Here is a 24,771-nt window from a genome sequence, read left to right as displayed (position 1 = left end):
AGAGACCGGTGGGCATCTGGAGGGGTGGAAAAGAGGAAGAGGAGGGATGGGCTGGGGGGAGGAGGAATCGACAATTCAGGTGTCTCTCAGATGAGGCAATTAACAGACAGAACAATTAATGCTAAAGTCAGCTTGTTTGCAGACAACAAACACAGGCAGAGGAAGGCAAACAATGAACAGTATTGCTGCAATTAACATTTCCTTCCACTTAACAGCTGCAAAATGAGGCTCTTGTGGAGAAGAAAGGCGGTTCCTCCCCACTTGCTGGGATCCATCCTGCTGGGCTGCAGCTCCCCCCAACCCAACCGGCCCTGGGAGAGGCGGATTTGGTCACCTCGAGGGAAGCGGCACAATTTCCTAGAACTGACCATGCCTCGGCAGGAGGAGGCCCACCTTGGGCTTGGTCCATGTGGCCCTACCAATAATGCTGCCTACTCCCAGCCATTTAAAACAAGATGGAATCTAAAATCCACGAATTTAAAGCAGCAATGAGGAAAAATGCCACATTTAGGGACAAGGCGAGGCAGAGACGGGATCTGGCCACTGCCGGGCCTGTGCACCTCCTCCTCACTGACCACTTCCCAGAAATGGTCCTGAGGGCCTGGGGGGAGCGTTGAGGGCCTCCCCAGGCTCCGCCCTCAGCCCAGGCCGTTGGGTCTCTTGGGACGCAGCCCAGAGGAGGGAGGGAAGGGTGCCCGTCCAATGGGCGGAGGGAGGCCGCAATTCAGAACCGACAGGCTCGCTCATCGGGCCAGAGCCAACAGGGCGAAGGTCAACAGTGGGTGCTCGCAGAGGAAGAAGCAACCGCCAAAGCACCGGAAGACCCACCGGGTGGGCAAATGAGAAGGATCTGGGCTGGAGACCGAGTGGATCACCAGCTGAACGTGAGCCAGCAGGGGGTGCAGCAGCAAAGAAGCCAAACGCCATTAGCGGAAGCATCGCAGCCAGATGGGGAGGGAATAGTCCCATTGACCCCCAGGACGGTCCAGTCTCTCTTCTCCAGTTTGGGCCACTGGACTTAGGAGAGACGCAGAGAGAGCTTCCAGGATGGCCAGGAGCTTGAACACCAACCCTGCGAGGAAGCTTCATAGGAGGCTGAACCTGCCAAGGAGAAGGCGGGGAGGGCTCTGCCAAGGAGAAGCTAAGGGCCGCCTTGGGCAAAAGGAGGCAGCTGCCTCTCTTGATGAGAGAAGGAGAAGGGAAGAAGGGAGACTCGGGGCAGCCTCAGAGGGCAAGAGCTGCAGATGGGCACCCAAGGCTGATTTCACTCTCTCAGGGATTTGGCGACCTCTGAGCAAGAGGTTGAGCCCCGTGATCTCTACCCCTCCCCGCCCCCTTAGCTCCTATCCCCAAGGAGGCTTCCTGGCGTGAAAGAGACCAGGCTGGCCTCACTTTCCAGGGCCCGGGGGCAGCAGCCCCAAAGGCCCCATTTCCTTGCTCAGGGCAGGTGGGGCTTGGGGAGAATGGGGCCAGGGCTAGAACGAGCCACTGGGAAGCCCCATCTCTCCTTGGGGTCGGTACAATCAGCCGGCACTCGGAGGCAGGTGACGACGTGTTTCAAGTTTACACACTAATTCTAGCCTGAAAGAACAGGCCACAAACACCACAGAAGCACTTTGAGGGTGCAATGGCTCCATCTCAAGCTCAAAGTACCAGAAATGCTTGGACCCGCCTAGCTTCTCCAAACTGGCCAGCCCAGCAGATTGTAGCCTTCTAGTCTTCAACGTCTGTAAGAAATTCTGCTTTGCCATCCTTGGAATGGCTCCTTTTCCTCGTGAAGGAGGCACCAAGGGATGGCAGCGCTGCCACTTGGTTCTTGCCCTCTGGGTTGGCTGCTTCCTCAGGCGGAACCCCTGGCAGACCCGGCCTTTGGAGAGGGCAATGCCTGCCCTGGGCTTGGTCTTTGCTCCCAAGACAAGAGAATCACTGAAGCTCAGGGGGGCATTGTGGGTCCTTGGTACTCTCTGAGCTTGGCTGTTTGCAGACGTTTCATGACCCAACTAGGCAACAACATCAGTGCCTTTAATGTTGGAGCACTTTGTTTTCATTCCTGTATTGTTTCTCGTGTTTTTGTTTGTCAACATACTGAATTCTGGCATTTGGGCAGTGAAGGAGGAAGGGAAGGGAAGGGAAGGAAGGAAGGAAGGATTTGTTCTTCCAAGAACCATTGCACATGGCCACGTTTCTTTCTCCTGGCCCGTTCGCAGCCGTGGCTTGGTAGAGATGGAGTGGGGAAATGCCCGGAGTGGAGGGGGACAGTTTCTGGAACAGATTAGGGCAAGCCTCGTGTGTGTGTGTGTGTGTGTGTGTGTGTGTGCTGGAGAGGGGCTTCTGAATGGCCGGGAGGGGGCCTGAGCAGTTCCCCCATCCCCATACAGTGGCGGGGGGTGTTTCCCTAAGGCCTGTGCCAAAGCAGGGCTGCCTCCATAAGGGGGCTGGGAAAGAGGCCCAAGGGGTACAGAGAGGGGGCACAGCCAGGGGTCTCCCCCCTCTCAGTGGGGCAACGTCAAGGAAGCGGCAGAGCAAGGGCTCCTCAGCTGGGCTTCCCGCCCCCAGGTGAGGGAAAGGGGGGCCTTGAGGGATTCCTCCTGGCTTTCAGGATGTAGCAACATTAGTTACGCAATTGCATAATTTAGCAAGCATCCAACTGGAAAAACCAGCAGCGGAAGAAAACCTTGAATTAAAAAAGCATAAGGGGAAAAAAATCTCGGCACCTCCGACCAGCTCGCAAGCCAGCAGCTGCAGCTGCAGCACCTGAAAAATCGGGCTTATTATTTGCTTGCTCCTCTTACCACAGGGTGCCTCTGGGTGACTTAGTTCCCGAGGACTCTGGGGCATGTGTGGTAACTGGGTTAACCTCCTAAGTAACTAGGTTAATAAAGGAGAATATTTGTAGCTCAGTGTTGAAATGAGGTTTTCTGGCCTTGGTTGTTTTCTTGCAGACGTTTCTCGCTCAGCACTGATGGTGTTGCCTAGTTGGCTAACGAAACGCCTGTGGGAAAACAATCCAGCTCCGAGAGCCCCAGGGACCCCTCATAACTAGGCTAACCTCGTAAGGCCACGTGGCCGTGGATTCTGAAGCAACGTGGCTCCAGGTTTTCCATTGCTGGTTCGCTGGGGAATTGCACAGCCCCAAAGAGACTTGGGCACAATTAGGGGGTCTCGTGGGTCAGGCGGGCAGCCGTGGCTTGGAAAGCCTTTGCGTGGGCTCCTCTCCTGCACTAACCGCATCAGGCAGCAGCACCACTCCTGCCTCCGTCCCCTCGCAACTGCTCTCCATAGCGCAGCCTCCCAAACTGCAGTCACTGTCATTGCTCTCAAGGGCTCCTCGTCACTTGAGGCTGGTCAAGCAGGCCGTGCTGCGGTTCAGAGCCTTCCCCCATGTGCCCCATGTGCCCCATGTGCCCCTGGGATGCTCCCTTCCTAAGCTGCCCACTGGGGTTCCAGCGGGAACTTAGCAAGGACCCTGATATACACCTTCAAAGTGCTTCGTTTACAGAGCCAGTCTATTGCCTCCAACAACCAGGGTCCTCTTTTACTGACCCCGGAAGAAGGCAAGACTGAGTCAACCTTGAGCCAGTCAGGACCAAACGCCTGGCAGTGAGCTGAATTAGTCTGCAATACGGCATTCTAACCACAGCGCCACCAGGGCTCTTCCTTCCTTCCCTCCTTCCTTCCTTCCTCCTTCCTTCCTTCCTTCCCTCCTTCCCTGTGGGGATGCAGCAGGAAGGGAAGGGTTGATTGGGGGGGGCAGAGGCAGTCCTTTCCCCTGCCTTAAGCCAAGCTCTTTTCCAGAGCCCCCTGGGGCCAGACAGCCACTGGGCATCCGCATCCCAAGGGCAGGCAAGGACTTCTGGCCTCCCAAAGCCCTGCTGGGGGTCCTTGGAAGAGCCGCCAACACTGAGCAGCTCAGCGTCCGCCAGCCCCCCGCACCTCGGGTAGACTTAGCATCTCACCTTTCCCCTGCCCGCTGGCTTAGGCCCAGGAGGCTGCGCAGCCCCCCAGTGCTGCTCGGAGGTCAGTTGGGGAAGGGCGCCACGTTCATCTGCTGCGGCCAGCCTGGAGCTGCCACCTACCCCAAAAGAGACTCAAAAGCGACTGGACGGGGCTAGCAGCCTCAAGCCCGGCTTCTGCCCGTTGTTCGCGGCAGCTCCCATAGCTGTCTCCGTCGGGGTGCTCTCCCTCCTCAGGACCCAGCCCCTCCCCGCCAACGCTCCTCGACGGCCCACGGCGACTCTACTGGCCGGTGGCTGCTGGCTGCCTCTCCGGGGCTGACTCGGCGGATTGCTATTTTTAGCTGCTCCGTGTTTCCAGGGGAAACCTGGTGACGCAGTGACGTCAATGCAGGTCAATAGCGGACGGGGTGGAAGCGCCGCTGCCGCCGCCCGGCGCCCAGGCGGGGACACCTCTCCGCAGAGACGGCTTCGGCCAGCGGACGAGTGGGTCGGGCTCCAGCGGGCAGCCTGCACCGGCCCAGCCTTCCTGGACGGGCTGGAGACATCGCATCCCCCGGCAAGGGCGCAGGAGAGAGAGGTGGGCAGGGTCGGCGTCGCTGGCGCTCGCCTCTCCCGTTGGATCCGTTGCCCCGAAGGTAGGTGCCGCTGGGCTCGGGCGGGAGTGTCGCTCCGCCCAGGCCGCTCGAATTCCTGTCGGGATCCTGTGCCTAACAGCGAATTTGGAGAGGGCGGGAGGCGTGCGAGCGGGGCTGGCGAAACGCGCTAGTCCAGGCTCGACGAACAGTTCCCGCGGGTGGGGGACTCGCCTGCCGCCGCCGCTGCACGCCTTTGTCCGCTTGAGGTTCTGTCCGGCGCAAGGGAGTCTCCCCCGATGTCCCAGGGCCAGCCCCGCCTGGCGCTCTCCCGGAAAGCCTGCCTCCCCACCCCCACGATGCTCCTCACAGATATGGTCGCCCCCCCCGCCTCCTTGCCGGGACTGGGCAGCCTGGAGCTTCTGGGCAGGCTCAGCCCCGCCCCGCCTACCAGGGCCGTGCCCGGGGCTGCCAGCCATGTCGGGCCAGCAGCAAAGGGCGAGCCCTTCTCGCGGCCGCGGCCGCTTTGCTCCCGCAGGGTCGGGGAAGGGCTCGCCCGCCCGCCCGCCCGGTCAGTTTCAGCACCGCGGGCGAGGACAGCTCCGCGACGGCGGCAGGAGCGGCTGCTGCGGCGTTCCGGGAGAAGCTGCGCCCCGCCCTCGGCAGGAAGGCGCTTTCCCGCGCCGGACAGGGGCCCGGCCGCCCCCCAGGTGGGGCCACGGGAAGGCGCCGCTGGACCGGAGGCCTTCGCGCCTCTCCCTCCGCCTGCAAGCTCAGCGGGCGCCGCTCGGGCGGGACTCCGGCCAGGGAGAGAGGCGACTTGACGCAAAACTCCGGGAAGAGCTCCGCAAAAGACGCGCTGAAGCTCCGGAGAGGCTCCTGCTTTAGAGCCGGGCTGGGAAACCTGCCAGTCAGGGGCGGTCAGGGCCCAGTTTCAACGCGGAGGTTTTTTCCTCCCCTCACCCCGTGAGGCCAATTCACACATGCCACCTGGCCAGCCGGGGTCACTTCGGGGCAACAGGTGAAGGGTGGCCTGCAATGGAGCTCCGGAGTTGTGGGAGAGAAGCCGAGGGGAGGCCGCCGCATCCTCCTGGAGCCCCCAATCCAGCCTGGAGACAACGAGAGCGGGCGCCCTGCTAGCCAGCCTTCACCTGGGGTCCCCCAGGCTGCCAAAGGCCTGGGCTCCTCTCTGTTTTGGAGTGTGGTGTCCGGACCCTCTGCGGGGTATGGCTTTGTCTTCCTTCCCTGCACAAAGTGCCACCCCCGAGCAGTCCAGGCAGGCAGAGGAAGAGAGCGGGCATCTGCCAGGGGCACCTTCAGGCACCTCGGATCACAGCCACAGATGCTGGCTGGAGCCCGAATGGAGGTGGGGGAGGGGGGTGACGGTTGAGTGAAATGTGATTGCCGAAGTGTTCCTTCTGCCTAGGGGCTGGGGCCTTTCTCAGAGGCAGCCGGGCACCCTGTCCTCACCTGTGGGGAATCAAACATTTTGCCCAGGTGGGCAGAGACACCTGCCGGCCATGCTGCCCACAGAAAGGGCAGGGGGTGCAGGGGGGGCCTATAGTACCACTGCTTCTTCCACCTGGGCCCTTCAGTTGGCCTTGGAGTGGAATGGCTTCCGCTGGATCTCAAGAGGTGCCCTCTTGCCCCCCCCCCCTCCGGTCGGAGCTGAGTGAACCGTGGTCGACTTGCCCACTTTCTCCTCTGGGCTGGGCAGCCGCAGAAGCCCCTGGGACAGCCCTTGCAGGGCTTCGCGCTGGGGGGAGGAGAGGGCTGGCTAACTGCTCGCCTGACTGGTGGAGAAGAGAAACCACCAACCAACTCCACGCTGGCTGACCACAGCCGTCTCTGCTCAGTTTTCTTTCTCAACTTTCCTGCAGGAGCGGCTGCAGCAGCCTTCAGAGCGAGGTGGGTTTCCATCCATAAGTCCTAAAGATCAATGTTTTCCAAGGAGGGGGGGAATCTCTCCAAAAGCCCCAAGCAAGCCTCTTGAAACAACGCATGTGATAGCAGCCGCTTGTGGCGGCTTTTCCATAAAGAAACTAAAGAAAGGGGCCTGTCCTTCCTCCTCCAGTTGACACTTAAGGAGGCAGCAGCTTCTTGGGTATTCTCTGCAATGGGGCCTGAGAAGAAGGAGGGATTCGAACCTTTGACAGATGCATCCTAGTTGAGCAAACCAAGGCCAGCTGATCTGGCCTCTGGGACTCCCTGATCCAGGGTTTATCTAGGGCAGAAGAAGCCTCCGGATTCTCCAATGTTTCTCAGCCTTTGGGTCCATTGGCCAGGCTCCCCTTTGAATGGCCGCTTCTGTGCAGGTTCTCTCTCTCTGCAACGTCCACAGGACAAAGAGAGTGGCCCTTCCTGCCTAGTGGACAGGAAGCCCAGGGGCTGACCGCTGGTCCTCCAGAACGGGACAGGCCAGAGCTTCCCAGGCAAATCCCTCTCATTCCTGACCATCGGAGGTTCTTTCCAGCACGAGGTGGAAGCCATTGGGGCTCCCTCATTGCATCTGATTACAAGCCAGCTTTGTAGCTGCGTAATGGTGGCAAACCCCCAGCCAGCTGTCACGCTGGACTCTTCGCTGAAGAGTAGCCACTGCCCTGCCACAGACACAAACCATGGACAGTCGCTCTGTGAAGAGGCATTGGGGCCAGTCAGGCCTGAGTTACTCTTAATGAAGCCATGGTTGTGGCTCTTTCCTAAATGCTCGGCAACTCATTGGTTAATGATCTGCTCTGGAGTGTTGATCTGAGGCTGATCAGCCCCTGCTGTTACCCAGAGCCTCTGGCCTTTTCCCCCATGTTGACGGAAGGACTGCCTTTCCCTTCGCTCTCCTGGCACTCTGCCATCCAGGGTCCCTCAGAGATCACCAAACGGGGCATCCGTGGAGACGTTGGTTTGTCCCTGGGTCCTTACATTCATCCACGGTCATCAGAGGCACCCCCTTCTTCCCTGGGCTTGTTGAATCCGGGGTTGTGCTTCAGCTGCTTTTCCCACAGCATCTGGACTCTGCAGGCGACACACCCACCTTTCCCCAAAGTTTGCCGTGTTTTTACCTCTTTGGCCACCTCTTCCCTCATGCCCTGCTCTCTTCTCCAACCTCTGGAAGGTCACAGAGGGTTTCTAGGATCTTGCAGCCTCAGATTGGTTGATTTTCTAACCAATATCTGGGCAAAGTTTCCCATTATGAGTCTCGCTCTGTGGCCAGACCTAAGGAGGACCCCCGTCCAGATCTTCAGCCTGCTTGACATTATTTCCTCTTCTTTGTATTCTCACACAAATGTTCGTACATCCTTGCGTCTCCATGGGGGCCTGTAGTTCCTTCACATAGGAGGCTGCGGCTGATCCAGGCGGCCTCGGTCTGCCCAAGAGCACGACTGCTTGGAAGGGCCATTTCGGGGGCACCCGGAGATGCTCCTTTTCCTCCCCGCCCCAGAATTACCTTCCCCCCGAGGTCACATTGGCCATGAGCCTGTGGGCCCTTTGCAAGATCCTGAACCCCAGTAGGGAGACCCAGGGGTGTGGGGGAGCTGTGCGCTGGTTGTGCAGCTGATGTTGCTCTCTTTTTACCTTATGTGTCTGTTTTTATTGTTTTGTTTTACAATGTTGCTAGCAACCCAGAGCCATGAATTTGAGTTGGGAACCCATATAAATGGAATAAATAAGTGCCCTCCTCCTCCTCCTCCTCCCTCCTCCTCCTCCTCCTCCTCCTCCTCCTCCTCCTCCTCCTCCTCCTCCTTTCTGTTTGCCTGGCCTGTTCCTTTCAGATCGATCATGGCCTCCATTCCTGCATTGCTCTTATGTTTATGGCCATTGGCAGTAAATTGTATTTGCTTTCCTGCCTTTAGACTTCTAAGAAACCTGCTCTCTCTCTCTCTCTGTTCCCCATATTCTGCCCTTGGGAACCGCCCCTACCCCACCCCACCCCCGGCTCCTGACCCTATTCCTTCCTTTAATTGCACACTCGCTATTGGAGGCCTCTTCCTCCCGTGGACTCTGCACCATGCTGGCCCTCGACCCACACAGGACTCAGCTCAAAGTCAAATGCATGAGGCGCATCTTCCAAAAACATCCCCTCCTGTCTCTTGCCAGGGATCCCTCACCTTGAAAACGCCCCTCCTGGTTGTGCAGCCCAACTGTTCCGGTTGGGGTCGCCCATCCATGCAGCCCGTTGCTTCCTGCAGGGCCGCAACATTTGACAGGAGGAAGGGAAGAAAACACCCCCTGCGTCCTCCCCTTTTCCTTTGATTCTGGCCGAGCCTTTGTGGCTACATATGGTTATGCCCCTCATTCCCACGTGGGAAGGGACATTGGTCAGCAAGCAGGAAGGGCTGCGGAGACAGAAGACTCCTCAGGGACCCTCCAGCTGCGGTGGCAGAGTCATGGGGGGGGGGGCTACCTGAAGCAGCCCCCAGGCTGAACGATTCCCACATGCTGGAGTTGGGCAGAGGAGCCTCCCTTGGGCCTTGATGGATGGGCAAACTCAGTGGCTTGCGAGTTTTCTGGCGCTCCTGAGCCAGTCTCGGAATTACAGCCATGCATCAAAATTTAACAGGAATAAGCTGAATCCAGAGCCACACATTAAGCACCGCACAATCAGCCGGTTCCATTCATAACAATTAATTCAGTATCATCAACAATAAAATTACTAGTCTGTAACCATAACACGTTGTGCAACAAATATCCATTGTTCACAGCTACTAAAAATGCAATTAATTTTAATTCATACATAATAAAACAATTCTACCAATAAATCAGACGGCGGTGGAAGGAGCTGGCTGGGGCCCGAAGAGGCTGCTGCTGACGCACAGCCCCCTCCCCACCTGCATTTCATGACCTCCCCATGCCTCACCTGGCGCTGAGGAGAAGGAGGGTCCCCAGAGCTGGGAGTGGAGAAGAAATGGGGTGGGGGAGCCTGCCAAGCCAGCAGCATGGATGCGAAGCCTTCCTTTGTGTGCCAGTCTGGCGCATCGCCCTTTCTTCGCCTGCCAAGCATCCGTTGCCCACTTGGTGGCTGTAACCCCTCCCTTCACAGCCCTTCGGTCCTCCAGGTCTTTGGCTCTTCACTGGGAGCCCCGAGAGCCTCCTCACAAGGAAGAGGCCGGACTTCCGAGAAGGTCTGGAGCCTTTCAGAGTGGCCGAGCCTCAACACCCGGCCCTCCTTCGTCAATCCCAGCAGCAGCCAGGAAGGGAAAGGGGCTGGTTTGCCTCTGCTTGGCTGTGCCACGTTAGGACCTCCCACGCCCTCCACGGACGTCTGGTGAGGCTCCCTGTCACTCCTTGCGTGGCAGGGACCATGTGATGCAGCCTGGGCTTCTTCCTGGGTGCCCTGCCACCCTGTCCTGCTGTGCCCACTTTGCTTTAGTGGGCAAGGCCCTGCCAGGCTCTGCCCAGCCACACCTGGCCTTCTGGCTGAAAGGCCCCTTCCTGGTGGTTGATTGGCACCAGATAACAGATTGAGTTGGAAGGGACTTTAGAGGTCATCTAGTCCAACCGCCCGCCCAAGTGGGAGACCTTACACCATTTCTGACAAATGGCAGTCCAGTCTCTTTTTGAAAGGCTCAAGTGATGGCGCTCCCACCATTTCCGAGGGCAACTTCTGTTCCATTGGTTGCTTGTTCTCACTGTCAGAAAATTCCTCCTTATTTCCAGGTTGAATCTCTCCTGGTTCAGTTTCCATCCATTGTTCCTTGTCTGGCCTTCAGGGGCCTTGGAGAATAGCTTGACCGCTTCCTCCCTGTGGCAGCCCCTCAAATATTGGAAGACCACTATCACATCTCCCCTAGTCCTTCTCTTTACTAGACTAGCCATGCCCAGTTCCTGCAACAGTTCGTTGTATGTTTTAGCCTCCAGTCCCCTAATCATCCTGGTTGCTCTTCTCTGTACTTTTTCTAGAGTCTCAACATCTTTTTTATAATGTGGTGAACAAAACTAGATGCAGTACTCTAGGTGTGGTCTTACTAAGGCTTTATAGAGTGGTATTAGTACTTCCCTTGATCTTGATTGATTCCCTCTGTTAATGCAACTTAGGATTGCATGGGCTTTTTTGGCTGCTGCTGCATATCATTGGCTCCTATTTAGCTGGTTGTCCACTAAGACTCCAAGATCCCTCTCACAGTTACTGCTATTGAGTCTGGTTTCATGCAGTCTATATGCGTACTTTTGGTTTTTCTTGCCTAAGTGTAGGACTTTACTTTTCTCTACATTGAATTTCATTGAATTTCATTTTGTGAGATACGGCCCAGGGTTCTAGTCTGTCAAGATCCATCTGGATCTTGAGCCTGTCTTCTTGGGTGTTTGCTATTCCTGCCAGCTTAGTCTCATCTGCAAATTTGGTAAGTTCTCCTTTTGTTCCCTCATCTAAGTCATTGATGAAGATATTGAAGAGTCCTGGGCCTAAGATGGAACCTTGTGGCACCCCACTGCTTACTTCCCTCCATGTAGACTTAGACCCATTAAGGACTACTCATTGAGTACGGTTTGCCAGCCAGTTGCAAGTCCATCTAGTGGTGGTGCTATCTATTCCACTTTTTCTAGCTTACTAAGAAGTAGGTTGTGGTCTACTTTGTCGAATGCCTTGCTGATATTTAAATATATTATGTCCACAGCACCAGGTCCTGGGTTCAGTTGGGGGTCCCTTGTGCTTCTCTTGGCCAGAAGCCTATCCAGCCGAAGACCCCTGGTGCAAGGGTCTGTGACAACTCACCACAGCCACCTCACCATGGCCAGATCACCAGGGACAAGAAATAGGATAATATCGAAAAAAATAGTGCAATAGAATCATTAAAGAAAGAATGGCAAAGGAGGGACAAGATGAAATGTGAATGATAAAAATTAAAATACTTTTTTAGACAATTTCAAATAATGGAGTTGAATTGTTGAATTGTCTCTCAGCAAGTTGGCCATGGTGAATCAGCCGTGGCGAGCTGGCTGCAGCGAGATGTCCCCTTCCGTTGTGGGGATCCTTGGGTCCTGAGCTTGTGGGCTTTGCCAGAGTGGCCAAGAAACTGCTCTCCGCTGGGCTGATGCAAAGACCCAGCCCGGACTGAGCCCTTTGCCAGGATGGGGAGCCTGTTGCAGATCCTGGAGGAGGCAGGGGGCGCTTTCTTGTTGGGGGTGCTGGAGAAGGTGTGGGCTGCCCCTCCAATCCCCAGACCAAAGGCTGGGGGGGGGGGGGAAATAGAAGGAACGGCTGGATGCCAGGATGAAACGTTTGTCTGGAGGACATCCCAGCAGGTGGGGCATGGTCCTGCCCTCCCCCTGTGGACCGATGTGGGGAGGGATGTCCGAGTGGCCCCTGGATGAGCCAAGGCATTGCCAGAGGGAGGAGGAGGCTGAGGACTCTGGGGAAGGCCTCCCTTTGCCAGTCAAGGGGGGCTCCTGAGTCTGGAAAGCCACCATCTTGTTTCAGGTTTGGGCCCCTCCTGCCCCTTCCTGCCTCCAGGTGCTGCCCAAGTCCTCCTGCATCTGTTGTCCAACCCCAGGTGGAGATGCGGTGCTGGCAGATGGAGGGTGCCTCTCCCCCAGGGGCTTCCGCTGAAGCTGCAGGGGGACCCCTTGTCTGACCCTTATAGGGTGCACTACGGCATGACAATGGACAGAATAATAGGGTTACAGAATCCCGGAAGGGCCCTTAGAGGTCTTCTAGTCCAACCCTCTGCTCAAGCAGGGGACCCGTTTCAAACCAGTGGTTTCCCAGTCTCTTCTTGAAGACCTCGAATGATGGAGCGCCCAGCCAGCCTCTCCCCTGATGAATCGCTCCGACAGTCAGGAAATAGTCACCCGCATCTTCCCTCCCAGTCAGTCCAGAAGGAACCTGGACCCAGGAATCAAAGGCCTCTGAGGGGTCCAGCAGGACCGGGCTCCCTCCCTCCCTCCCTCCCCCCTCCCCACCCTCCAGAGTCCTACCCAAGGGCAACCCAGGCGGTCTCAGGCCAGGGAAAGGCCTGGGTAGTTCTAATAGGGGCTGGGACCATGAATGCTGAGGGAGCTGTGATGGGCAGGTAAAGCCATCAGGGCAGCTGGGTAAGGAAACCCTGCAATGCCTGGCATGGACCGACCGAGTCCTGGCAAAGACACCGCGGGGGGCGGCGGCTGGGGCTTGGCTGCGTGGGATGCCTTGTTAATTGGGCTTGAGCGCATCGCTTGGCTTCACTTGGGGAAGCTGCGCCCATCACGGGGAGCTTCTCCTCGCTGCCAGCGCTTGAACCTCAGGGAAGAGACGATGCCCGGCGGTTTATGTCCCTTTGCCTCCACTTGCACCAGAGCAGCAGGAAGGAGGTCGTCTCAACGTCTTTCTGAGGTGAACAATTTGTTGTTGTTCGTCCATCATTGTGGATGAAGATCTCAACACGTCAAAACTAAGCGTGGAATGTCTGAAGGCGATTGGTCAGGCCAATTCGGGCAGGGAAGGTCTTGGCACTCATTGGGCAAGCATAGGAGTGGACATGGCAGTTCTTGCACTCTCTAGACTGACACAGCTTGTCCTCCCGTTGTGCTTCCTCAGTGAGGCTTGCTTGTGGAGGAGGCCGGGCTGGGCTGAGCGGTTCTATCCCTATAGTGGCCAAGTGGTTGTGTCTGTGTCCAGAGGGAGGCCTTTGGTGGCTCTTTGCCGTGTCCCTTCTGCCCTCCGTGGGGGCATCTTCCAGCCCAGAGTTCCCCGAAAGGAGCCACCTGGGCGCCCGCTTGTCCGGCGTACACATGACAGGCTCTGCCCACCGGTCTGCGCTCCCGTCAGCCGTGTGTGGAGTGATGGGAGGCCTGTTCTAGAGAGAACTCCAATGCCTGGTACTTTATCCAGCCCCCTGATGCAACTCGGGTGGGAGTGGCTGCACTGCCTTGCGTGCCTCCGACAGGCCTGCGGAAGGGAGTCCCATGGCTCTGCGGGCCTTTGTGGCTGAACTTGGTTGCTGGGCTGATTGCTCAACGTCCACCACCCCCCAGCTGACTGAACCAGAGGTCACCTTGGCTCTCCTGCCGCCGGCTTCTGCCTCAACCGTCACTGCTGGGGACAGGCGCTGCCAGGGAAACTGGAGTGGTCCGAGGTGGACGTTTCTGCCCTTTTGTGGTTGTGATTGTGATTGATTTTGGGTTCTGGGCCTGGTGCATGAGGACCAGGTCGGCCCAGGGCTCCAGTCCTTGGGAAGGTGACGATCAGTCCAAAATTATGACAAGCCCTGCAGAATTTGTCCCCACTGACCGGCATCCCTGGCTCTGAGGACCCCTTCAGTCTACGGTCCCTGGGGGAAAAGGCTGCAGTCTCCTCGGGGCAAGGAGCTCCCCGCCCACCAGATCTTGGGCTGCTTCCAGGGCCTCTGTGCGGAAAGGCGTCACTCTCAGCCTTGCAGTCGACATCACGCTGGACAACGTGGGTGCCAGCACACAGCCCTGCTGAATCCCCTCCGGCCTCCGGGGATGCCTCAGAGGACGGTCCAACGTGGCCCCGACTGCCTCGGGATAAATTTGGCAGGGCAGCCAAACGTTGACATAATCCTTGTCAGGCCTTGGGGGAGGGGGGACAGAATTGAACTGTTTTGTGAGGTCCCCAAGGATTGTACAGAGTTCACAGTTCTGCCCCTGAAACTTCTCCAGAAGTTGGAACGTAGCCAAGATCACATCAATGGTCCCACAGCCTCTTTGGAAGCCCCGCTGTGACTCTGGCAGCCGGCCAATCTCCAGGTGAAGAATCTTGCAAGGGTCTGTCCTGGCATGGACAGAGATTCTTCAGTGGTTGTCAAGTACTTGTTGACAGGTGTCTCTGGAGATTCTCAGTCACATCCGTGTCATGGCTGTCCCAAAGGTGCTTTCTCAAGAGGCAACTGAAGACCTTTCACTTCTCATCTAAGAAGCTTCTTCAGCTTCAAGGAAAACCAGAGAAAGCCCAGCCGCCTCTTGAGAAGGCCCCTTTGGGACTGTCAGGTTGGCAGCCCTTCCTCTTGTGCGGGTATGTGACGGAGGCGTCTTTAAGTTCCTGAGGAATGGATCCTTGTTCCCCAAAAGACTGGGATAACTCAAGGACTACCAACCTTGGAGATCGCTGCCAGAGTGGCGTCTGATCCCGGGGCTTTGCCCATGGATGGCTGGTGGGCAGTTTCCGTGTTCAGCTCCTAGAGTGGCTCACCTGTGGCGCTGTGGATGCTGGCCTGGAGAATTGGCCCATGGTTAAGAGAAGGGGGCCAACTGAGGACCGCTTCAAAGTGTCTCTGTGGGGTCTGAGCCGGCTCCACCAGCAGAACTGCGCCTTCTACCCCGGGAGGGGGAAAACCCCCAGCGACGGAGGCCTGCAGAGAGAGTTAAGGGCTTCCAAGACGGCGTGTATATCCTCCTCCTGTCTCTGCATTGGGCCTGCCTTGGCACTGAGCCAGGCATCTTGCATTTTTCACAGTTCATTCTGGACTCTCCTGTGAGCACCGGGAAAAAGGCCTTTTTCTTGGCAGCGGATGGTCAGTCCTTCTGACAGACACGATGAAGGCGATGCTTTTCAACAAGTAACGCCTGTATCTCCTCATCACCCTCATCAAACCAGTCAGGGTGACTGCAAGGAGGGGGCTGCGGGGAGCAGGCGGCCTCAGTGCAGATGAATGGGCAGCCTCCCCAAAGTGTTTCCAGGCATCCTCAGCCAGATGTAGGCCAGCGAGCTCAGCTTCTCAGTCTCCAGCCAGGGCTGAAGCTGGGCCGGGTTCTTCAGCCCAGCCACATCCCTCCCTCCCACAGCCTGCCTGCCTTGTGGGGGCCTCGGGTGGGAGAGGGAGCTCGATCCCTCGGTCATCCTGCCTGCAAGGGCCTCGTCCGTCAGGTGCCACAGCTTGGATTTGTGGGGCATCCAGGACTGTGGCAGGTGGGCAGGCGGAAGTTTGCATTGGGGGTGAGGTGGCCGCGTGGTGCGCAGGTCTTCGGTAGGACTAGACCACCACAGAGCACCCCTCCCTCCCTCTCCCAAGGCCTCTTTGCAGAACCACCCACCCCCCCGGCTGGGGCATCCAGCAGTGCTGCTCCTCCTTGCTGATAGCAAAGCTTCCAGGTCTTCACAGAATCGTGGGGAGGGGCCTTGGAGGTCTAGTCCAACCACCTACTCAAGCAGGAGGCCCCCTACCATTCTGGACAAAGGGCTGCCCTGCCCCTCCTTAAAACCCTCCAGAGATGGAGCAACCCCAACTTCACCCCACTCAATTCTTCTGTCAGGAGGTTCCCCCTTACTTGCAGGTTGCCAGTCTCTCCTGGGTTAGTTTCCATCTTCTTGCCCTGCTGCCTTCGGGGGCCCTGGAGAAGAGGTTGACCGCCCCCCCTCTTCTCTGGAGCAGCCCCTCACTAGAAAACTGCTATCCTGACCCCCCTCCAGTCCTTCTGTTCATTAGATGAAACAGCCCCAATTCCTGCAACCGTTCCTCCGAGGTTTTAGCCTCCAGTCCCAACACCATCACCCTCTTTAAGTGACGGAAGACTCGAGCTGTCGGAATGGCAGGAATGGAGCTGTGGGCCCGGCAGGCCAGCGCTGGGTGGAGGGGAGCCTCTTGGGCAGCGGGGCCTGCCTCTGGGGCCCTCCGCGGGTCCCAAACTGGAAATGAACCAGGGATGGGATGGGATGCGGCAATCCTTGGCTGCATCAACCACAGTATTGCGTCGAGAGCAATACTCCCTCTGTCTAGGCTGGTCAGCCACACCGAGGATCCTGCAGCCGGGCAGCACCCTTTGCATCCACTCCGGGCACAACCCAGGGAACAGGAGTTGCCTCTGGAAGTGGAGGGAGCTTCATCCCTGGAGGCTTTCAAGAAGAGACCGGGTGGCCCTCTGCCACAAATGGCGTAGGGTTTCCTGCTTGGGTGGAGGGGGTTGGACTAGAGGACCTCCAAGGTCCCATCCGACTCTGTTAATCTGTATCTGTATGTTCCACCTGGTCCAGAAACAGCATCTCTAGAGTTTATGGAGATCCGTGGCTTTTTCATCCTTCCTGTATAAAAATCCCTGGCTTCCTCCCCTTCCTCCCGCTTTCAGTCTTTCCTCACCGCTATCACTACCCCGATACCGTAAGCCACTATTCCTAATAGAAACCGTGGTACTTAGTGCTTGGGAACAGGGTACCCACATCAGGAAACACCAGAATTACAACCCTGAGCTTCTTGCCTTGCTGTCTCTCCCCATTCGTGATTAAACAGCAGCAGCATCGGGCCATTTCTCCTGGAGACAGGTGTCAGAAGAGAGGTGCCCAGCAATGCCCCCTCTGTGCCCATCAGGGGGAAGGCTGGGTGGGACACGCCAGAGGCCAGGGGCCCATGTGGGAGAGAAAGCTGAGTGCAGAATTGAACCAGGAGCTGAACGAAGAACTGACTTTCCGGGCCTTTTTACTCCTTCTCTTTAACCTCTTCGGTGGAAGAACCTCCTGGGCTCTGACCAGCCATTTCAATCGCTCCGACTCTGGAGGTTACTCCAGTTTAAGGAGAGGTTGGGTCAAATGGTTTCCTTCGGACCTCAGGGATGTTCCCTTCAGACAGCAACGGTCGGTAAGGTCTCCATGGGTCAGAACGAGAGCTCCCTTCTCCCGCCCAAGGTCTTCCAGCCCCGTGATACCACCCCCCTCCCTTGGGTGCAGGCCTGTTCCGCCCGCTCACTCTGGCACGGCGGAGGGCATGGCTCACGCTGGCAAAGGAAGAACTCACCCCGGCTGGCCTTTCCCTGGAACTTCTGGGGAATCCCGTAGTGAACCATATCGGGACACGTCCAGCACCACGGCCTTCTGCCCAAAGCCGGCTGGTCTCTCAGGCGTTTAACTCGTTCAAGTTCTGAGAGAAATTCCCCGAAGGAATCCAGTCAGAACGGAAGAAGCTTCTTGGGTGAAAAGCAAAGCGTTTTCAAAGGAAGAAAAGCAAGAAAGCGCCTTTGGAGGATGGAGGATGGAGCATCTCCACGGACACCAAAGGAGGAAGCAGGAGTCCCGCATGGGAGTTTCCCCTGCCTGGATCTCCACTCACCTCCAGCCCAGGGGGCCCCAACCTGGGCAAAGCTGGCTGAGGAATTCTGGGGTTGAAGTGGCCCATTTGGGGGGCCCTGCTCCAGCCGCCTCCTCGGCTCTCCCTCCATCCACAAGGGTGGAGCCAACAACAGCCGTTCTGTTTCTTTAAGGAAGACGGGAGGGGACCTTGATTACCTCACAGTAATATCATTAATTACTCCTGCAATAAGCCGGAGGATCCGTAGCAAAATAGCTGTTAAAAAGGGGGGGGGGAATTACCACCACCCAGCAGAAGAAAAACCAAACCGCCAAGGCACCGAGCAATCAATTTATAAGTTAATTAGCACACAAACTGATTAGAAAATCAGTCTGAGCAAAATAAGAGCTGAAACTTCCTGCTGGATTTCATTTATGGAATTCACCAATCAGCACTGAATTTTTAATTCAAATGGGCAGTTGCAAAATCGGTTCCCTGTGTTGCCTATTAAATCCTCTTCCAATACTGGCCGAAGCTCCTCGTGTGGAGCTCAAAAGTGGGGCTCCAAAGGAGACGCCGCTTGGTTTGGGCCGCGAGACGCCCCGACTTGAGGCTCCATTGTGTCTCCTTGGGACTCTTGTGTGCTCGGCGCTTCCTGTCCCCCGTAGCTCCTGCCCTCATCCTCATCTGAAGCACTGCAGGTGGGCCTCGATTTACGACCCTTCGTTTATGGCCATTCAAAGTGAGAACAGCCCTGAAGAACATGACTGGTGACTATTTTCCGCATCCAGCCTTTACAGCCTCTCCAGGACCCTGGGATCAAAGTTCGGTCGCTGGGCAGCTGGCTCCCATTTACAACACTTGCCGGTCCTGGGGGGGGGGCACGCGATCCCCTCTTACGACCATCTGAGCCAGAGTCCCTTAACAAGCAGGCGACTTGTTAACCAACTGTAGGGTGTCAAATGGGGCAAATGTTTCACTTAACAGAAATTTTGGGCTCAACTGTGGTCGTAAGTTGAGGACTGCCTGTAATTCCATCGCAGCTTGCAACTCACTAAGGTGTTTGCAAGTCGAGTGTATCAAGAGACCCATCCAGGCCAGATTCTCACCATGCAGTCAGAGGACTAAGGAGCTGGTCCCTTGGAGGCCAGAGGTCGCCCGTGGGAAAGGGGGAGGGGCCCGTGGGAAAGGGGAAGGACCCCTAGAGGGGAAAGGGAGGCGGGCTGGGAGGCAGAGGGAGAGCCCGGCTGGCTGGGGACTTCTGGGAGTTGCAGTCCGTGCCCCTTAAAGGTGCCATCACGTGAGAGGACCTGGCGGGGGTGGGTGGGGGGAAGGAAAAGCGGAATCAGCGGCCACCTTCGCAGAGACTGAGCGTGCTCGGGATGAGCCCCTCCCCCCCCCCCTGGAGTGCCCTGGAAGTGCCAGCCCCTCTGTCCTCAGGGCAACGGATTTTCCTTTCAATTCTATTCCTTATCGTTGGTTTTCCAAGGTGCCTTTTTGGGTTGTAGCCACTTGAGGGTTAACGGGGCCTGTGCCAGCTGACCTGCTGGTGCCACTCAGGTGTGACTTCATTCCCCATCATTCCCATCTGCTGTGGCTGTTGCTTGTGGCGGCTGGGAAGGCTGGGAGTCCAAAGCCAACCCAGTTGCAGGCGCTGCCCTCTTCCCCCAGCCAAAGGGCACTAACTCCCCCCGCCTCACAGGGATGGCCCAGTGGGAGCCCCTTTGAATGGAGACCCTGAGGAAGGAGGGCAGCAAACTGGCCGGGCCAGGCTGCCCAGAGAGTTCCAGCTGTCAGCCCACAGGAAGCTGCCCCAACTGGGGTGGGATGTTTGGGCGTGGGTGTGTGAGTGTGCGGGGATGGGGTGGGTCAGGCCTCCCTCCTGGGCTGGCCTGAGGGGAGCCGGGCAAGGCCAGGGGTCAGCCGGCTGGCTGGCACCGCTTTGACTGTGCATTTGCAGCCTCCCTCCGAGAGGCCATCTCGCTGTCTGCTGCTTGATTGCGCCCGGCTCCCATGGCTGTCACGGAGCGGCCCGGCCCGGCCGGGGATGGGGGCTCCCTCCTGGGCTGGCAGCTGGCTTTCCACAACTTGTAGCTGGCGCTGCGTCCAACCATCCTGTTTCTCTCCCGGGGCTCTGGGTGACAAGGGAGACCCCTCGGTCAACAGCCTGCGGCTGTGACCGGAGCTCAGGTGGCTCCCGCCAGCAGCCTCCCCTCCTCCACTCTTGGGCGCTGCGCAGTGTTGAGCCGGGAGCGCCGCTTGGTGAGGAGTGAGAGGCTCCCGGGGGAGCCATGATTGGGCGCTAAATCAAACGATTAATCTGTGATGATTAGGGGCGAAGCCTCCGTCCCCCAGCTGGGCCTCCAAAGGGGAGTAAAGGTCAGAAAGCAGAGCTAACAGCCCAGGGAAGGCTGAGCAGGCCTGGGGGGGAACCTCAGCCCAGGGCAGGAGGGCCTGTCTGGCCCCCTGGGAGGCTGGGGCTGGAAAGCAGGCCCAGGAAAAGGGGTTCAGGGGGATCTTGGTGGACCACCCAGACTTCTCTGCTCATGAGTTGGGATAGCCGGCGGTCCCTCCTTTCCCGGCCTCCCTCCAAGCCAGGCAGACTTCTGGGCTGGGTTCAGCGGTAACCCCACAGCCCCCCCTCAGGCCGGCCCAGAGCCCGGGCTCTTCCAGCAGCTGCAGGATGCTCTGAGGTCTCACTGGCTTCTCTTTCTTGCAGGTCAGGCGGAGTGAAGGGCTGCGGGGCCCAAGGACCTCGGCCTCCAAGACGACTGCGGGGAAGAGGCCAGCCGCCTCCCTGGAACGCCCTTGTTGCTGGCCACTGCGGAAGACCCGGAAGCCTTGGGGGCCGGAAGTGCAGCCAGGAAAGGACTTTCACGCGCTTTGGATGGGCTCCTCAGCCACCTGCTGGGTTCTGCTGCCGCCGTCTTCCTGGCGCTCCCGTGGAGGAGCAGGTGGGCCAGGCGAAGCCCCTCTGATCGGCCCCAGGAGGAGGCCCCACTGGCCTGCAGGCCCCTGGGATGTTTCTCCTCTCCCCTTCCTCTTTCCGGCCTTGGCGGGGTGGGGGAGTGGGCTTTGTGACTTGATAGGGACGTGAAGGGGACATACCAACTGCCCTCCCAGCGGGAAGAGGGTTCGCATTTCCGGGCAGAGGGGAAGCTTCCCTTCGGGAGGCGCAGCCCATGAGGAGGGGCAGGAAGAAGGCCCGAAGCTCCTGAGGTGCCAGGCGGGGGGCAGGCGACCCCTGACCCTTCTTCCAGGAAGGGCCGGACCTTCTGCAGAGAAACAGCCGAGGAAGCCACTAGGCAGAGTTCCCAGCGATGAAGAGGAGACTCCCCATCCCGCTCCTCCTGGGTGGACTTGGAGACTTTCTCTCTCGGATCTTTTTGCGGTCTGGGCTTGCTGTTCCTCCAATAAGTAGCCAGGAAGCCCTTACCCCAAAAAGTATTTGCGAGGGATCACGTCATCTGGCAAGAAGGGCCAGGGGGCTTGGAGGTCGGCCGCCCTCCTCAAAGGACTCGGACGACAACGATGCTTCTCCAGGGCACGAGCTGCCCCTTCACACACACACACCCAGCTCCCCCAAAGGCAAGCGGCTTCAAAGAGGGTCGCCTTGCCGCAGGTGGGATGATGGACAGCTGCCCAGGTGAAGTGGAGGCTGCTGGGAGGGGCAGCCATCACTGACAGTGGGGCTGCGGCTGGCTCTTGAGTCCCACCTGGCGGTTTCCATTGATACCAGAATTCAAAAGGTAACATATAGGTAACACCTCTATAAACGTTGGTCTGGGAACGAAGGCCACCACCTTCATCGGGACACTCTTCCCAGCATGAAATGATGCTTTGGGGACCAGAAGAGGCGCTGCAGACTGCGGAGGGCCCGTTCCTTCAAGCCCAAGGCCGAGATGGGGATCTAGGCTGCTGCTCGGAGCCGCCCAAAGCCCAGGAAATCAGGGCAGAGTACATAAACAAGGAACTGAGCAATTGGGGTAGGTTGCTCATTACGGAGGTATGTCGAAGGTTACTTCTGTGATTATCATTGCATCTCTTTAGCTTCAGGCTTCCTAATTGGTCCGTCTGTCCAAATTGCACGGGGATAGCTGGGAGTGGGGTCCCCACCTCCGGCCTTGCCTGAAACTCCCAGCCTCTCTGGGAAGACTCCGGCAGGCAGTCAGAAGGGCCAAAGAAGGACCCCGCAAGCTTTGGCACAAACAACCCCCAAATGCAACGAAAGGAGGGATTGTTAAACCTGCAGAGAAGCAGCAGCTTCACTGCATCGAAGGCATTTCTGCTGACTGCGTAGTTGCTCCCTAAGAAAGTGTCAGGTTGTGCTCCCTTCAAAATCCAAGAAAGAAATACTCAGACTCCATGGGTTAGAGCAAAGTTATCCTTTTACTGGAAATCAAAGTGGAAGCTACAGATTTAATTCCGAATCTGAGGAATTGGCGCGCAGATCACATATACAAAGGTATGGAATTGTTCCCACCCCCCAAAGTCCAAATGACTCTTCCAATTAAAAGTTCTGAATATGATCATGTGGCCATCTTCAGGTGGTGATGAGGCCTCTGTCCGTTGATCTTGACATATTTTGATAAAACTTCGCAGCTGCGCAAAAGGGGATAGAAGCTAGCCAAGAAATGGAAACTTAAAGACAAGAATTCCTATACCCACTCCCCTTGCTACCCACAGCAAAGGAATGCAAAACACCTCCAGCTTTCTTCCCCATCAAGTTCCCCCCTCCCCCCATTGCTAATGACAGCCGAAAGAAATAGTATAGCCCAGCAGCAGAGAAGATGCAATAGTTAGGATGCAGAAGATATAAGATGTGGTAGATATCTTGAGGCTGACATTCGGACCCCCTAGAAAAAGGACTAGTCCCTGTAAGAGAGAATAACATAAAAATATGTTAACGATTGCATACACTTCTATGGTTTATCAGGGTATTTTGCATAAAAGTTCTTGAGCAGTTCAGGAGCCCTAATGTCTTTCTCATTTACCCACTCAGCATAGGATGGAGGAAAATGTTTCCAAGCTACAAGATATTGGAGACGACCCCTCCATTTCCGAGAGTCTAAAATCTCTTTAATCTCAAAATGTTGTTCACCCTCAATCAACAATGGTAGGGGGGGATCAGTCTGGGTCGGTCTCAATGTACAGGTATGTTCGGGTTTTAACAAGTTAACGTGGAAAACCGGATGAATACGACGAAGAGTTTTTGGTAGAGTCAACTGAACAGTCACAGGATTCACAGTCCGCTCAATAGGGAAAGGGCCCACATACTTAGGACCCAACTTCTTAGATTTCTGGGTGGTCTGCAAATATTTAGTTGAGAGGAACACTTTGTTGCCCACTTGATAAGACTTCTGTGGGGCTCCCTTCCTGTCAACAAATTTCTTATAAGACTGGTGCGCCTCGTCCAGAGCTTTACGAGCAACCGGCCAATTGAGTTGAAGTTGAGATATCCAGTCGTCCAACGACTGGACATTGGGTCTTTCACGAGGAAGTTCAGGTATGGGCACAAAATCTTGCCCCGTTGCCACTTTGAAGGGGGTAAACCCAGTACTGCTGTGGACAGAGTTGTTATATGCCACCACCGCAAAAGGCAGTAAATCCGCCCAGTTGTCCTGCTGATAGTTTATGTAACACCTGAGATATTGCTCCAGCACCCTGTTAGTCCTCTCGCAGGCCCCATTAGTTTGGGGATGGTGGGCGGAGCTTAAGCCCTGGGTGGAGCCTATTAACTTCAAAAATTCCCTCCAGAAGTTCGAGGTAAATTGGACCCCTCGGTCAGAAACTACACGCTCAGGGACACCATGCAGTCTATAGACATGTATAATGAACAATCTGGCCAGCGACTTCGCCGAGGGAATCTTGGAGCAAGGTATGAAGTGTGCTTGTTTGGAGAACAGATCGGTCACCACCCAGATGACTGTGTGCCCGGTGCTCTCGGGTAAGTCTACTAGAAAGTCCATGGAAATTTCCCTCCAAGGAGCGGTTGGCCTAGCCACATCTTGCAACAGACCTGGTGGTTTACCAGGAGGTCTTTTTGCTGAGGCGCAAACTGGACAGCTCGCTACATAAGTTTCAATGTCCTTTTTCAACGAAGGCCACCAGAACTGCAGTTTCACCAGATGTAGGGTCTTCACAAACCCAAAATGACCAGCCGCCTTGGAGTCATGAGTTTGTTGTAACACTTGGCTTCTCAGGGTTTGTGGTACGTACAATTTCGCACCTACCCAGGCTAAACCATCTGGAACGGTGCAGTTATTTGCATTTGCCAGGAACCACTCATCCGTTTTCAAGGCCTCCTTAAATCGTTCCATCAGGTCACTGGACAGATCGCTCTCTTGCTTCCTCTTTTGCGCTCTGGTAACCACTGGGGCAGCCAGCTGTGTGGTTGACACAATCGGCCTTATCACTTCTTTACGAACACTGTTGTATTGAGGCATTCTAGATAAGGCATCTGCCATAAAAATTTCTCCCCCCGGGATATACTTCAGGGAGAAATTGAATCGCTTGAAATACTGGGCCCACCTAACTTGCTTAGGGGATAACTTCCAGGGTGTTTTTAAGGCCTCCAGATTCTTATGGTCAGTCCATACCTCAAATGGGTGCTTCGCTCCTTCCAAAAAATGCCTCCAAGTTAGTAGGGCCCACCGGACTGCAAAAGCTTCCTTCTCCCAAACAGCCCATCTCCTTTCAGTGTCAGTCAACTTAGGGGAGGTGTAGGCGCATGGTTGTAGTGTCCCCTTCTCGTTTAATTGGAGTAAGACCGCCCCCACAGCCACATCGCTCGCATCAGCTTGAATCACGAAAGGGGCGTCCATGTCTGGGTGTTTCAGCACTGGTTCTGCGGCAAATAGTCTTTTTAGCTTTTCAAAAGCGGCTTGGCACTCCATGGACCAATTCAACGGTTGGCTGGGCTTTGGTTTCGTTTCCCCCTTTGTCTTTAGGAGGTTGGTGATGGGCATGGCTATTTTAGCAAAAGACGGGATGAATTGCCGGTAAAAGTTAGCAAATCCAAGGAAACTTTGAAGCTGTTTTCGGGTTCTCGGTGGGGCCCAGTCCAATACGGCTCACATGCAAGTGGCCGGAGGGCCAAAGGTCAACAGCCTGGTCCTTGGGACTGGACAAGCAGCAATAGGTAGGAGGGTTTTGATCCAGAAAGAGCAGCTGAGTTGCCCAATACACACACACACACACACACACATACACACAGAGAGAGAGAGAAAGGGGGGGGGATTCTCTTTAGCTGAGCTTTCCAGTCCCAGAATTCCTGAAAGCCGAAGCCACGGTTGTGCGAAGGGGTCCCTCCCTCACTGC

The 24,771-nt window shown here is 56.6% G+C and overlaps 1 long non-coding RNA gene across 1 annotated transcript; it reads left to right on the top strand.

Annotated features, from left to right (window-relative positions):
• Positions 1–4,050: 4,050 nt before the first annotated feature.
• LOC148130305 (uncharacterized) lies at positions 4,051–24,645 on the top strand. Its single transcript, XR_015750234.1, has 3 exons — positions 4,051–4,591; positions 20,171–21,776; positions 24,536–24,645. It is a non-coding gene; the product is annotated as an uncharacterized LOC148130305 (long non-coding RNA).
• Positions 24,646–24,771: the final 126 nt, after the last annotated feature.

Source organism: Notechis scutatus, chromosome 6, assembly GCF_049901735.1.
Source record: "Notechis scutatus isolate UNSWTSFEM ecotype Mainland chromosome 6, rNotScu1.2, whole genome shotgun sequence".
Classification (NCBI taxonomy): Eukaryota; Metazoa; Chordata; class Lepidosauria; order Squamata; family Elapidae; genus Notechis; species Notechis scutatus.
This window is presented reverse-complemented; position numbering and strand designations above follow the sequence as displayed.